Source organism: Misgurnus anguillicaudatus, chromosome 1 (genome assembly GCF_027580225.2).
Source record: "Misgurnus anguillicaudatus chromosome 1, ASM2758022v2, whole genome shotgun sequence".
Taxonomy (NCBI): domain Eukaryota; kingdom Metazoa; phylum Chordata; class Actinopteri; order Cypriniformes; family Cobitidae; genus Misgurnus; species Misgurnus anguillicaudatus.
In genome coordinates, this window is record NC_073337.2 from 10,525,418 (window position 1) to 10,542,106 (window position 16,689).

Genomic DNA, 16,689 nt, shown 5'->3' on the forward strand with positions numbered 1-16,689 from the left:
AAGTTCAAATATCTTAATCTAATTTAAGAAATATACACAAGCATATAGAAATTATTGAGTTTTGAAGTGATTTAGCTTCTTTTTTCATTGATTTCCCTTACACTACAAAGTTAATTCCTTTAATGGTTGTATATTGGAATTGGCTAGAGTCTAGACGGTATGCTTAATGGGTCTTGTGCTGATGTTTATTGCAAAAATAAAAGGATGTAGCTAGTAGTAGTGTAATTGTGAACATAAGTTAAATACTGATGAAATGAATAATTTATTTTGTACTATATTCTATTAGCTGAGCATTAGTTTGTGTAATGTAATTTTGTAGAAAAAATATTTAAATTATTTGAGTCTTTGAAGTGAGCTTGTTTCCTTACACAAGACCAAAGTTAAAAAATCCATTTAATGGTCGTATTTGGAATTCAATAGACTTATGCTTCTGCTTCTGGTCATGTTAAAAGGCAAGAAAATGTGTTTTGACTTAAGATAATTATTATTGTAGTACAAGTAATGTGTTTTTTTGTAAAAAAAACCCTTTTTAATATATTATAAAACATTTTTATTGTACATGAACTTTGATTGACACATCATATTAGTGTTCACATAAATGAAATTGTATTTCAAATTTGCTTTGCTGTGTATTTTTGTAGGTAATTCATGAACTTTTTCCTTCGAGACTATATTCAAGCAATAAGTTAAAAGCCTTAATGAATAAAAAATGTTAACCTTCTTAAGTTATAAAATAAGTTTAACATTAAGTTAATGAGGTGCAATGTCTTGTATTCTTTATTTCAACAGATAATGATAATGAAGTTTATTGCATGTACATTTTAGAATGTGTGTGGTTTCCAATTAAAGTATATAATATATGTTTTATTTTCAGGTATTTAAATCAATTGTAGTAATTTGTTTAAATTATTAGCAGAAATAACATTTTGGTTTACTGTAAGTTGTTTTCGTTTTAATACTATTTTAGATGTGTAATTTCTGTTATTGTAATGTTATTTTGTGTGTGTTTTTTTTTTAGATGCCTAAGTTGAAGAGATTTCGAATGCGGCGAAAGGCAATGATCAACAAAAGTAAGAAAGATGATTCTGATACCACTGTTTGCAAGTGTCCAAATGTTTTGCCCATATTAGTAGGCAATACAGTTCGAATGCAGTCCGCAATTGTGAATGAGGATGTGATAGGTGCAGCATGCAGTTTAGTTTCAATTGTAAAACATAAGATACATAATGTGTGCACCTGGCAGAAACTAAGTCTTGAGGATATTAATGCTGAGGGAACTAAACTGGTTAAAGACATAGCTAAATGTAAAGGTTATGGCAAAACTCTTTTACCTTTTAAATTAAGTGAGCAATACTGCATTTTTAATAAAATGTGTAAAGTTTCAGAAGGGCAGTCACTGACTAGAGGACATGAAGAATTGTATGAGACACTTCAAGAGATTTTTCTAAATTATGAATCTTGTTTAGTACAGATAAACAGACAAACATGTGCAATTATCAGATGTAGGGATGTATATGCTGTTGTAGATTGTAATATTCGCAATGCATGTGGGTTGGGATCAAATATAGGTACAGCAGTTGTTGTTTTCAACACAAATTGGCAAGATTTGTTTTGGCATGTCAATAATTTAATGGAAAGCTTGAGTGCTATTACGTTTAGAATAAGTGGAATTAATGTAGAGGTTACTTTACCAGATATGTTGCCATTTGTGAACAATGATGTTGTAGTAGAAAGTAGTTCATCAAATGTAAGACAGAGTGTTTGCAGCTTAATTCATCAAGGTGATAGCAGGTTCAAAGAGGTGCCTTTACCAGATATGTTGTCATGTGTGAACAGTGATGTTGTAAAAGAAAGAAGTACATCAATTGCGAGACATAGTGTCTGTGGTTCAATTCATCAAGGTGATAGCAAGTTCAAAGGGGTGACTTCCCCAGATATGTTGTCTTGTGTGAACAGTGATGTTGTAGGACGAGAAGGCAGTACATCAAATGCAAGACAGAGTGTCTGTGGATCATTTCATCAAGGTGATAGCAGGTTGAAGTGGCCAGGAAAACAATGTGTTGCAATTAGTTTAGCTGCAATGGCAATGCATAGTGTACATAACGTCTTTTCATGGGAAACAAAAGATTTAGATAATGTCTTAACTATTGGGGATAACTTGTATGGTTATTTGCTTGAAAACAACTGTATTAGTGATCCGAAACCACAGAAGTGGTTGTGTGTTCCAGACCTGCCTTGTGAATATGTGTTTAATGAGAAAAGGTTCATGTTTGAATATGGCAAATGTGTTTCTGGATTTGTAGATATGAATGATGGAGAATTGATAACAGCTGGTGTGTGTGTTCCTTTAGTCCATGGTCTGCAGACAATGTTTGAACAATATGAAACATGCTTTTTAACATTGAATGGAAATACCTGTGCCATTATTAAGCAAAATGGACAGTTTGCTGTGATTGATTCTCATGCACGTAGTAGAACTGGAATTCCTGATAGTGATGGGTTGAGTGTGATTGTATATTACAATTCATTGAGCTGTGTTTTGAAACATGTTGAGAACTTTGCTGCATGTGTTGGTGGGAAAAGGAAAGAATTTGAAATAAGTGGTCTTCATGTAATTCCAGAAAAAAGTAGTAAAGTATCTGTCAGGCAATCAGAAAACAAAAATGTTGTTGGTAAAAAAAAAAAAATGGGTAAAAAAGAGAGATCTTATTGCACAGAACGTTTGGAAGATGAGAGAGAAAGTAAAGTTGTAAAGACAAAGAAAGAGCACTTTATGGAAAGTACTACAAAAACAATTTCTGACTGTGATTTGAATTCTGATGTAATTTGTGTACAAAGTAGAATTGACAAAACGTTTCAGTTTAATCCACTTTGTCATGAAGTGAAACAAAAATTAAGCAGTTTACTACATGAAAAATGTCTTGATGAAAGTGTTGTTTTCCAAGCAGACACAGGACCCTTGGGATGTCCGTGTAAAACAGTGAGTATTATTGGAGACGGAAGCTGTTACTTCCGCGCAATTTCGCAAGCTGTGTGCGGTACACAAAATGCTCATAAAGCTGTTCGACTTGCAGTAGTGAAAGACATGGAATTGCATAGTACAGATTACAAGAATATGTTGAGATGTGAATATACATCTATGGAAGATTATTTGTCCACTTCAAGAATGAAGTACGTAGGATCATGGGCTACTGAAGTGGAAATTCAAGCAACTGCTAATTATCTGGGGGTAGATATCTATACATATCACAATGAGAAGTGGTTAAAGTATAGTTGTGTGAATGATAAACTGTGTGAACAAGGCATTTATTTGCAGCACTCTAATGATCATTACGAGGTTGTGATTTGTGTAAGACAACCTAAGAGCCAGATGTGTTATCAATTGTGTCAGAACAGTAAACAGAATGCAGGGAATTATGTGTGTACAAAGCAAAGTGTAAAGGTACAAAGTTATGTTAAATGTGAGAAGCTAGATTCTGAAGCTAAAAGTGATGGAACTGGTAGAAAGAAATTATTGGGTAAAAAAAGGACATCTAAATGCTTAGAAAGTTTGGAAGATGAGAGAGAATGTAAAGTTGTAAAGATACAGAAAGAGGACTTTGTGGAAAGTACTAAGAATACAAAAACAATGTCTGACTGTGATTTGAACTCTGGTGTAATTTGTATTGAAAAGAGTATTGACCAAACGTTTCATTTCAATCCACTGTGTCATGAAGTGAAACAAAAATTAAGCAGTCTACTACACGTAGAATGTCATGATGAAGATGTGGTTTTCCAAGCAGACACTGGACCATTGGGATGTCCGTGTAAAACAGTCAGTGTTATTGTCGATGGCAATAATTTTTTTCGAGCAGTGTCACAAGCTGTGTGCAATACACAAAAAGCTCATAGAGCTGTTCGACTTGCAGTTGTGAAAAAAATGGAATTGCATAGTACAGATTACAAAAATTTGTTGAAGAGTAAATATACATCTATAGAAGAGTATTTGTCCACTTCAAGAATGAAGTATGTAGGGTCATGGGCAACTGAAGTGGAAATTCAAGCAACTGCTAATTATTTGGGGGTAGATATCTATATATATCACAATGATGAGTGGTTAAAGTATAGTTGTGTGCATGATAAACTGTGTGAACAAGGCATTTATTTGCAGCACTCTAATGATCATTACGAGGTTGTGATTTGTGTAAGACAACCTAAGAGCCCAGTTTGTTATCAATTGTGTCAAAACAGTAAACAGGATGAAGGAAAATATATGTGTACAAGGCAAAGTGTAAAGGCACAAATTAATGTAAAGCTTGAGAAGCTAGATTCAGATGCTAAAGATGGACACAGTTTGTCTGTTAACAGGAAAAGCTACCTTCGGAATTATTACTTATGTAAGACAGTCAAAAGTAAAATGATTGTAAATAGCAAGCAGAAGTATTATAGCAATGAAGAGTTCCAAAAAAAGATGAAAACTTTAAATAAGGAAAGATATCATAAAAATGTTTTATATAAAGAATCTTTAAAGAAAGCAAGTAAGAACAAATATAATGAAAACAAACAACATAACTTTAAAGTCAATGAATACAACAGAGTGAAATATCATAATAATGAGCAATACAAGCTTAAGGTAAATGAGTACAATAAGGTGAAGTATCGTAATAACAAAAAATACAGGCATAAAGTGATTGAGTACAATAAGGTGAAATATCATAATAATGAGAAATACAGGCACAAGGTGAATGAGTACAATAAGCGGAAATATTGTAATAATGAGAAATACAGACACAAGGTGAATGAGTACAATAGGGTGAAGTATCGTAATAATGATAAATTCAGGCTCAAGGTGAATGAGTACAGTAAGGTGAAGTATCGTAATAATGATAAATTCAGGTATAAGGTGAATGAGTACAGTAAGGTGAAGTATCGTTATAATGAGAAATTCAGGCTCAAGGTGAATGAGTACAATAAATTGAAGTATCAGGAGAATATGAAATATAGGAGTAGAATGAAGAAATACAGCATCATGAAATACAGCACTAATAAAAAGCACAGAAATGTACTTAAACAATGCAATAAATTAAGGTATCAGAACAATAAAGAAAGTGTACAAAAAAGTAATGAAAAAAGGAAAAAACAGCTAAAGGTTAACAAAAAGGATTCTGAATTTGTGAAAAAACTGTTTGAAGATAAGGTCAGTTCTGGTCTAGATTTTGTTTGCTGTGTTTGTCATAGACTGTTTTTTAAGCATCAAGTGTTATCTTGTAAAAGAGATTCTTATAAAAAAAATCCAACAATGTTGGTGGTAGCCAACAAGTGTATAACAGAGCAGTTTTTGCATAAGTGTGGTAATGAATGTCCTGTTCCATGTGGATTGAACACATCAAGTAAAGGACAGCTATGGATTTGTTTTACTTGTCATTATAAGATAAATAAAAGTGAAATGCCAGCAGAAAGTGCTGTAAACAATTTGGAATTGCAACCCATACCAGAAGAACTGCGTTGTCTCAATAGTCTAGAACAACATTTGATTTCATTACATATTCCATTTATGAAAATGTTAGCATTACCAAAAGGTGGTCAGAATGGGGTTCATGGTCCAATTACTTGTGTCCCAGCTAATGTTAAAAATACAACAAATGTTTTGCCAAGAACAGAAGGTGAAGGGTCATTAGTATGTGTGAAGTTAAAACGCAAGTTGACATATAAAGGTCATTATAAGTATCAATATGTTGATACTAATAATATTAAACAAGCATTGTGTTACTTAAAACAATGCAACAAGTATTATTCTGATATTGAATTTAATCAGGATTGGATAAATGAGTTTAGTAAGCAAGATAATGTAGACGATGACAGCATTGCAGAAAGTGAAGTAGAAAATGAAAATGTTGAAGAGGAGTTACATGATAGGCAGCAACACTGTGTGTTTATGGACACATGTTTACAGCCAGTTGATATTGGGCAAGAAGTTCTGGACCAATATTCTGATAGCATTTTGAGTGTCGCCCCATCTGAAGGGAATTATCCAGTTAAAATGCTTGCGGATGAAACAAATGAGGCTAAATGTTTTCCTGTTTTATTTCCCAATGGTTCTTCAACTTATTGTAACAGTCGTGTCCAAAGGTTAACACTGTCACGATATTTTAATAATAGGATTATGCATGCAGATGGAAGATTTGCACAGAATGTTGAATATATATTTTATGCCCAGTATTTATCAGAAATAGAACAAGTAAAGTCTACCGTATCTATAGCATTGAGAAAGGGGAAAGGATTTAATAAGTCTATTCGAAGTGAAATGTTTAAAGACACAGACTCTTTAAGACAAGTGCTAAATTATGATGAAGGATATAGGTTTTTGAAGCCAATCCGTGGAACTCCATCTTTTTGGCAAGGTGTGCAAAAAGATTTGTTTGCAATGGTGAGACAGTTAGGAATTCCTACTTGGTTTTGTTCATTTTCCTCTGCTGACATGAGATGGACATCTTTGATGTCAAGCATTTTAAAGCAACAAGGAAGACATGAAACTATAGAACAACTGGAATGGGCTGAAAAATGTGAGCTTTTGCGTAGAAATCCTGTTACTGCAGCTCGCATGTTTGATTTTAGGTGGCATTGTTTTTTGAGAGAAGTTCTTATGTCTCCTGTTCAACCCATAGGAGAAATTGTAGATTATTTTTACAGAGTTGAATTTCAGCAACGTGGTTCTCCTCATGTTCATTGTTTGTTCTGGATTAGAAATGCCCCACAGATAGATAAAAATTCTGATGAAGAAGTTGTTGAGTTTGTTGACAAATATGTTACATGTGAGATTTCTAGTGAAAATGAGGAATTGCATAATATTGTTACATCAGTGCAACTTCACAGTAAACACCATTCAAAAACATGTAAAAAGAAAAGTACAGTTTGTCGTTTTAACTTTCCTAAACCACCAACAAGCCGAACTTTTATTTGTCGAAGGAAAGTGGAAGATGAGTCTGAGAAAGAAGGATCTGGTAAAAGTACCTGCGAAAATAATCAAATGAAGGCGGATTATGCTCAGAATATAACGTCAGCAGTTAAAACAGCTGTTTTAGAAGAGAAGTTCAAGTCTGTAGAAAGTTTGTTTGAAAGTGTAGGAATAAATCAGGAATTATTTGAGATGGCATATAGGTGTGTAAATAATACCACGCATATTGTGTTGAAACGGCAATTAAATGAAGTGTGGGTTAATCAGTATAATAAATTTGCACTTTTGTGCTGGAATGCCAATATGGATATTCAGTATGTAACTGATGCTTATGCATGTATTGTTTATATAATTTCCTACATTTCAAAATCTGAAAGGGAAATGGGTTTATTATTAGCTAATGCTCAACGGGAAGCTACAACCCAGGGTAATGTCGATGCCAAACAAGCTTTGAAAAAAATAGGTGGGGTGTATTTGCATAACCGCGAGGTTAGTTCACAAGAAGCTGTGTATAGGTTGACAAATATGCATTTAAAGGAGTGTTCCAGAAATGTTCAGTTTATTCCCACAGGTGATGATTCAGTTCGTATGAGTTTACCATTGGCCGTTATACAGAACAAGTTGCAGTCACAAACTTTAAATAGTGAGGAGATGTGGATGACAAGTTTGGTTGATCGTTACAAGAATAGACCACGTCAGAGTGCTTTTGACGATATGTGCTTAGCCACATTTGCATCTGAGTATCGTATTACATCTAAAGGTCAGTCTCCCAAGGAAATTGCACTAGATAATAATCTTGGTTTCATTGTTAAAAGAACACGTACTCAGCCTGCAGTTGTTCGTTATGCACGATTTTCAATGACTAAGAGTCCTGAAAAGTTTTACCAAAGTATACTGCAATTGTTTTTTCCTTATCGTGCAGATATAGAACTAAAACCAGAGGGTTATATTACTTATGAACACTTTTATAAAGAAGGTGAGATTTGTTTAGGTAATGGATTTGTAGAATTGGTTCAAAATGTAGTCAATAAAAACAGAGCATTATTTGAAAAGGATGCAGATGTGTTGGATACCGCACAAAATACTGTTAATACTGAGGGAATATTAGAAAGTGCATGGTGTTCACTTTGTCCTGAGCAGCAAGTTGATCATTTAGAATGTAAACAGGTTAGACGTGATATTGTCCAAGAAGAAGATAATGATAATGAAAGTATTCCAGATTTGGCAGATAAAAATGAGCCAGTTACACAGTTACACAAAAAAGAAAATTGTTTGAGTCGTGTTGATGGGTTAAGCATAATTCGCTCCTTAAACAAAACCCAGATGGCTGTTTTTAATAAAATCAGGCAGTGGTGTTTGGGTAAAATTAGAGGAGAAAACACAAAGCCATTTCATTTGTTTATTACTGGTGGTGCAGGAACTGGCAAAAGTCATTTAATTAAAGCCATAAAATATGAGTCTACAAGACTATTGTCTCAGATTTCTTTGAATCCAGACGACATTTGTGTTGCTTTAACTGCACCAACAGGCATTGCAGCATACAATTTAAAGGCTGCAACAATTCACAACACATTTAGTATTGGCACAAATGTAAAGTTGCCATACACACCGTTGGGTGAGGACAAACTAAATTCGTTGCGAGCAAAATTCCATGGTCTTCAAATACTAATCATAGACGAAGTATCTATGGTTGATCATAAATTATTGGCATATATACACGGCAGATTACGTCAAATTAAACAGAGTGGAGATTTGTCTGCTTTTGGTAATGTGAGTGTAATTGCTGTCGGGGACTTTTTTCAATTGCCTCCTGTAAAAGGAAAACCATTGTATGTGGATGTACCTGAAATGAGTTTATGGAATTGTTTTAGTGTTGTTGAATTAACACAGGTTGTTAGACAAAAGGACAGCAATTTTGCTGAAATGTTAAACAGGTTAAGGCAAAGAAGCAAAACAACTGCGCTAAGCAAAGATGATTTAACAATGTTATCAAGCTGTGACAAGGTTGAGGAAGATAATGTATCTTTGCACATTTTTGCTACAAATGATCAAGTTCATATGCATAACTTGAAGCAGGTGATAAAAATGTGCCCGGAAATTGAAACGATAGAGGCAGAGGATTATGCACGTAGTAAAAAAACTGGCAAAATAGAATTAATAGCTGGTCATCATGTAAAGGTTCATAACACATGTTTGCCAGAAAAGTTACTTTTAGGCATAGATGCACGTGTTATGTTAATCAAAAATATAGATGTTGATGATGGATTAGTTAATGGTGTTTGTGGTGTAGTAACTCATATCGTACGTTCATGTAAAGATAAGTTACCTGAAACTGTATACGTTCAGTTTGATGATAGTCATGTTGGATTGAAAAGACAAAAACAATGTTCATTTGAGGCAGCAGAATTGTTACATTCTACACCTATATATGTAGAAGAGGAAAATGTTTGTACGAAAGGTGGTTTTCGTCGTCAGTTTCCTTTAAAACTAGCTTGGGCATGCACAGTACATAAAGTTCAGGGTTTAACTGTTGATACTGCTGTTGTTAGTTTAAAAAAGGTTTTTGCACCTGGTCAAGCTTATGTAGCTTTGAGCCGGGTAAGGAGTTTGTCAGGGTTAACCATCAAAGACTTTAGTGAAAAGGCCATTTTCTGTAATGATAAGATTTGTGAAGCTCTCCAAGAAATGCCATGTTTTATGGCACATGATGAATCATTGCTGACAGCACTAGATAGCTACTTTTCTGTGTTTATGCTCAATGTACAGAGTTTGCGTTGCCATAAAGAGGATTTAAATGTGTCTATTCAACAGTTACAACCAACATGTATTGCTGTAACTGAAACATGGCTGCCAGAACACTATCTGCCTGAAAGTGTACATTTAGAAAACTACAACTTTGTGGGTGTTCCCCGTTGTGTTGCATACACAAGTAAATGTCCTCCTTTCAATGATTTGAAACTACAACAACACGGTGGAGTTGGAGTTTATACAACATGTGGAGTGCCAAATACTATTATAACACTTCCAGATCTTAATTTAGAATGTCTGTTGACACACTTTCCTAAAAATGATATTTTACTTGGTGTTATTTATAGACCACAAACATATCCTTTGTGTAGTTTTAAAGAAAATATGGGCAAGTTAATTGATCAGCTGTCTTCAATTTCGAATAACATTGTACTTGTGGGAGACTTTAATAATGATGCATTAAAGTCTAATTCTATGTGCTCTTTTATGGCAGATAGGGGTTTTATTCAACATGTTAAGGAACCAACAACAGAAAAAGGAACATTAATTGACCATGTGTACATAAAGTGTATTACAAACTTCTCAGTACACACAGTTATTGTGCCAGTGTACTTTAGCACACATGAGGGAATTTTGTGTTCATTTAAACTTTAAATGAAAATGGCTTATGACACTGTGTGGATATATTTGATTTGATTTGACATGAAAGGTGTACCATTTGATGTAGTATATACTTATATGGTGATAAGAGACAAGGACCAAGAGAAGACATTTTATCTTATAGGATTCTTGTTAAGGCAGTACCTGATTTAAACAATCTGTTTAAACACTGTAAATGTGCTTAGTACTAATTTGTAGCTCAGTAATCATGTAAATTCTTGTACCTGTAAAATAACATTGGCTTTAGTTCTGGTTACTTGGTGATGGAGACAAGGACCATAAGAAAGCATACTACTGTTATCTTGAAGGATCCTTGTTAAGCCAGTACCAGATCATGCTTCTCTGTTTAGGCATGCTATGTGTATTAAATTAACAAAACAATCATGTGCATTCTGCTTGGGCTTTATAAAATCATTATTATGTAAAATAGTTTTCTACAAAAATACTTGTAGAATCACAGTACCTTTTTCTACATACACAGTTCTGGTTACTTGGTGATGGAGACAAGGACCATGAGAAAACATACCAATGTAATCTTGAAGGATCCTTGTTAAGCCAGTACCAGATTTATACAATCATGCTTCTCTGTTTAGGCATGCTATGTGTATTAAATTTACATTAACAAAACAATCAAAATCTTTAGGATTTTAAATAGTTTCCTACAAAAATACTCTACTTGTAAAATCTAATTAGCTTTTAATACATACACAGCTACAAAAATACTCGTAGAATCACAGTAGCTTTTTCTACATACACAGTTCTGGTTACTGGTGATGGAGACAAGGACCATGAGAAAACATACCAGTGTTATCTTGAAGGATCCTTGTTAAGCCAGTACCAGATTTATACAATCATGCTTCTCTGTTTAGGCATGCTATGTGTATTAAACTTACATTAAGAAAACAATCAAAATCTTTAGGATTTAAAATAGTTTCCTACAAAAATACTCTACTTAATTAGCTTTTAATACAGTACTGGTTACTTGGTGATGGAGACAAGGACCATAAGAAAACATACTACTGTTATCTTGAAGGATTCTTGTTAAGCCAGTACCAGAATACTTTTTTTTTTATATTTACATTAACAAAATAATCATGTACATTCTGCTTCAGGTTTATAAAACTATTAGGATTTAAAATAGTTTCATACAAAAGGTTTCTTTTTTCTTGTATTGCAACAGCATGATCTTGGCATAGTAACACATCTGCAACAATTTTGTTATTTTTGCAATGTGTTCTGCTATATAACCAAATGTTGGATTTGTAGAATAACAAAATAACAGAAAAGTTATTGTAAGTACTGTATATCTTAATATAACATGCTGTTGGTAATACAACTTTTTGCTTTCCCTAAAATATAAATGATAACAAAAAGCAAAAATGCACTGGTAATGGTACTCCAGGTCAACCACCTGGATGGGGTTCAAGTCCCTGCAGTGTACTTGCTTGTTATTATTTACAATAATACAAAAATATGTTATTATAAACTTCACACAAAAGTAAATAAGACACCTTATAAATTTAAGTGTAAAAAAGGTAATAAAAGTCTATTTAATCAAAGAAAATAACAGTGTTGTGAGACAGAACATTTGACAGTATTTGTATATAAATTCATTCTGTATTTTCTAAAGATGAAGTTGATACAAATTGCATCATACATACTGCTCGGTGTCACAAGGGAATATTTTAGTATATCTTCAGTGTAAAGTGTTCAGCACTGCCTTCCTGTTACAATTTAAGTTTACTTTTTAATTGTTTTCAAAAATAACTTTTAACATTTAACTTGTTCTAGTGTGCTACGACATATTAGTAGCACAGATAACCTTAAAGTTTCCTAAAGGTCAACAAATATTTGCCAATTGTCATGCCACACTTCAATATGAATAAGTATTGAGCAAAACACAGTGCTGTGTTAAACTGACCCAATGCTGGGTCATTTAAAAGCCAGCATGTGTTTTGTCCAATATTTACCCATTATGGGTCAAAAAGAACAATTTTTTGAGTCCACTACAAAAAGCCTTAAAATACTACTAAAGTTTAATGCATTATAAAAACAACATTTTTCACAGATGACACACACATATTAAGTTTTTAAATATTGCATTAATCATGCCTTTAATAATGATAAATAAAATGATTTTAGTAAATATACAACAATTTATGTTGTTCAATGTTATTGTAAGTGACATATTTCTTATAGCCAATTGATGTCAATCTAAAGAGAACTTAAAAATAATACATGAATATGATCAGACCTAATTACTAAACAAGATATAGAACAATTATTGGGGTGATTTTATTAGCAGTAGATGTGCATATTACTATATGCAGACAATACAAATCGTTTTATTTCTATAGGGTTAATAAACTTTAAATACTTTTATTATGATAATCCATGTTTTTTGTAACATTTGTATTACTCTAATTTTATTATAAATATAAATAATGTATGGTACTCGGGCCATGATAAATTCATGCTTTTTTACAATACCATAGTTAAACTGAAATCACTGTATGGTCCTAAGGGTCATCAACACATTATTTGTTATTTTGACACAGTCGTTTGTTAAATAAAATGTGGTGATGAACAATATAGGACATTACACGTTGTGCATCTTGATTATTAATTCAGTTTTGTACCAGCATATGTACTTTGTCTAAACAGAAGCAATAAAGCATATTGATGTGAGAGACAAAGGACACACTTTGCATGGTTTGATGGTGTCTTAATAGGAAAGGTTGCTTAAGGCTAATTTGTTAAACACTTATATATAACACTTTCATGTATATATAAAATAGCTAATATATTGTTTTTGGCTTCACGTTTTGTAAACTGTAAGACATTAAACATTCAAGGCTTAACTGTTATCCAGCTTGAATGTTTGTATAAAAAAACAATGTGGTTTGGTTTAAAATCCGACACAATTGTATTATGTTATTAACATGATTAAACACTGTTCTTGTGTTTTGTGCTAGTTATTCTTTGATTCTCTGATTTCAAGTAAGCCAATAAACTGTCCACTGGTCTTTAAAAACCCCTTCACAAATTAACATCTACGTCTCAGCATCATGTTTACCAAAGTTGGTGTCAATTGCATGCGCTCTCTAAAAGGAGTATTTAAACAGTCAAAATATCCACTTTTATGACTGACACACTTCTTGGTGCCTGTTGGTGGAGCTATGCCCAAGCCTCACAATAGGTACATCGATGTGATGGGAATCCTTACCCAAAGTGCAAGCCAAGGGCTTAAATATGCCAGAAAATGAAAGTAAAGTTTGACACGTTGCCATGGAAACAGCGTTTGCAATATCAAAAATCCCTTTGCAATTTAGCATCTACCATATGCTGTCATCATGTTGAAAACTTTTGGTGTCAATTGCATGAATATTCTAGGAGGAATATTTGAAAGAGCATCGCATTTAAAAAAAATCCACCTTTGTGACTGACACACTTCCTGGTGCCAGTTGGTGGCGCTATGTCTGAGACTCACAATAGGCACATCAAGGCAATTGTAATCTTTTGCCGAACATACACCCTGTGTGTTATCATTATAAAACATTTTTGGTTTAGATATTAGACAATTCCTGTTTCTCTGATTTCGCCATAAAGTTGTTGCCTCGTCATGGCAGCACCGTTCATGATATCAAAAATCCTTTTGCAACTTAGCAAGTCCAATGTCTCAGCATCATGTTCACCACGTTAGGTGTCAATCGCATGAAACCCCTAGGAGGAGTATTTAAAACTTCACCGCATGCATTATTTAAACCATGCAAAATGACTGATTCCTGTTGGGCAGAGATAATAGGTTTGAGTGCGAAAGTTGTTCAGGTCGATGAGATATATGTAAGTACAAACTCTCGTACATGTGTGTACATGTTTGCCCGATCTGTGCCCCAATGTTTGTTTTTGCATTACAGGGGGCTCGCACGTTTTTTTACCGCTACACAGTGTCTCAGAGAAAACGATGCACGGTGGGCATGTGCATCAAGTGGGTAAATATCAGTGGACTATTTCATGTTGCTACTGATCCATTTAGGTACTGTAGGTAAAAGAAACCCCACATATTAGACAAACGGGGGCGCTAGTGAGACACTAAATAGACACGCCTTTATCTGACGTTTTTGTCAACACTTAACAGCCGACAACTCTGATGTGTGTGCCAAATTTAAATTTAATCTAAGCATGCCAAGAGCCATGCCTGAAATAAAAGTAAAGTTTGACGTGTTGCCATGGGAACAGCGTTCAAGATGTCAAAAATTCCTTCGCAATTTAGCATCTACAATGTCTCAGCATCATGTTGACCACTTTTGGTGTCAATCGCATGAATCCCATACGAGAAGTATTTAAAAGAACATCGCATGCAACTGTAATGCTTAAATAAGCCTTTAAAATGAAAGTAAAATTTGTCGCGTTGCCATAGGAACAACATTCGAGATATCAAAAATCCCTTCACAATTTATCATCTACAATGTCTCAGCATCATGTTGACCACTTTTGGTGTCAATTGCATGAATATCCTAGAAGGAGTATTTAAAAGTTCACTGCATGAAACTGTAAGGCTTAAATATGCCTTTAAAATGAAAGTAAAGTTTGACACGTTGCCATGGGAACAGCGTTCGAGATATCAAAAATCCCTTCGCAATTTATCATCTACTATGCCTCGGCATCATGTTGACCACTTTTGGTGTCAATTGCATGATTTTTCTAGAAGGAGTATTTAAAAGAACATTGCATGGAACTGTCAAAAAAATCCAGCTTTGTAACTTACACACTTCCTGCCGCCTGGTGGTGGCGCTATACCCGGGAGTCACAATAGGCGCATCGATGCGATCGGAATCTTCAGACGAACAAACACCCTGCATGGCATCACAATAAAATATTTTTTGCCATAGATATTAGACACTTCCTGTTTCTCTGATTTCGCCATGACTTTGCCGCTTCGCCATGGCAACACCGTTCGAGATATCAAAAATCCTTTCGCAATTTAGCAAGTCCAATGTCTTGACATCACGATCACCACGTTTGGTGTCATTTGCATGAATCCCCTAGGAGGAGTATTCAAAAGTTCACCGCATGCATTTTTTAAACAATCCAAAATGGCGGACTTCCTGTTGGGCGGAGCTAAAATGTTAGAGGGCGAAAGTTGTTCGGGTCGATGAGATCTATATGTGTACCAACTCTCGTACATGTGCATACATTTTTGCCCGATCTGTGCCCCAATGTTTGTTTTTGAATTACAGGGGGCGCTACAGAGCTCCCTTGCCACGCCCGTGGTCCGGCCTTTGCCCGGACCTGATGGCCGACGACTCTGACGTCTGTGCAAAATTTCAAGAGTTTTTGAGTATGTTAAGGCCCCCAAATTGCCCCGAAACGTAAAAAAAAAATAAAAAAAAAAAAAATAATAATAAAAATAATAATCCGAGCAAAAACAATAGGGCTTCGCACCTTTCGGTGCAGGCCATTCTGGCCTGCTCCTCGGTGCTCGGGCCCTAAATAATAATAAATTCGAGCAAAACCAATAGGGCTTCGCACCTTTCGGTGCAGGCCATTCTGGCCTGCTCCTCGGTGCTCGGGCCCTAATAATAATAATAATAAACCGAGCAAAAACAATAGGGTCCTCACACTGGTGTGCTCGGGCCCTAAAAATGCCATAAGAACTATAATGTTATATTAAAATGTTAATGATGAAAAATTAGGGATGCACTACCTGTTTCAGCTGCATATATTGAAAATAAATGCATTTTAGTTCAATGCAAATACATTAAATTACCATGTACTACTGAGCATTAACATGTGTTTCATCATGGAGCGGAAGATATGACTATTTGCCTATAAGTATTGTAATGGTGCCAAAAGTCAACCTTCATAGGCATGACATCAATAACCTTTTTGAACTATGCTCAATTCTATGGCAACAATGTCACATTGAACTAAAAGATGTACCAAATCCTTTGAACTCAATCCTGTATGTACAACAAGATAATCTACAAGATCTATGTCTGTTAAGCCACTTCCATTAAAAAAATCACGATAATTTACTCAGCCCCATGTCATCCAAGTTGTTTATGTCGTTATTTGTGTAATGGAGAAAAAAATAAGGTTTTTTTAGGAAAACATTCCAGGATTTGTCTTAATTTAATAGACTTTATTAGATCCCAACAGTTCACAGTTTCAATGAAGTTTAAAATTGCAGTTTTAATGCAGCTACAAAGGGAGGCTTAAGGGTCTTATCTAGCGAAACGATATATATAAAAAATATGCATTTTTAAACCACAACTGCTCATTTTGCACTAGTCGTGTGCAGCGCCAGTGCGAACTTACATATTGCGCCATCATGTTGAAAGGTC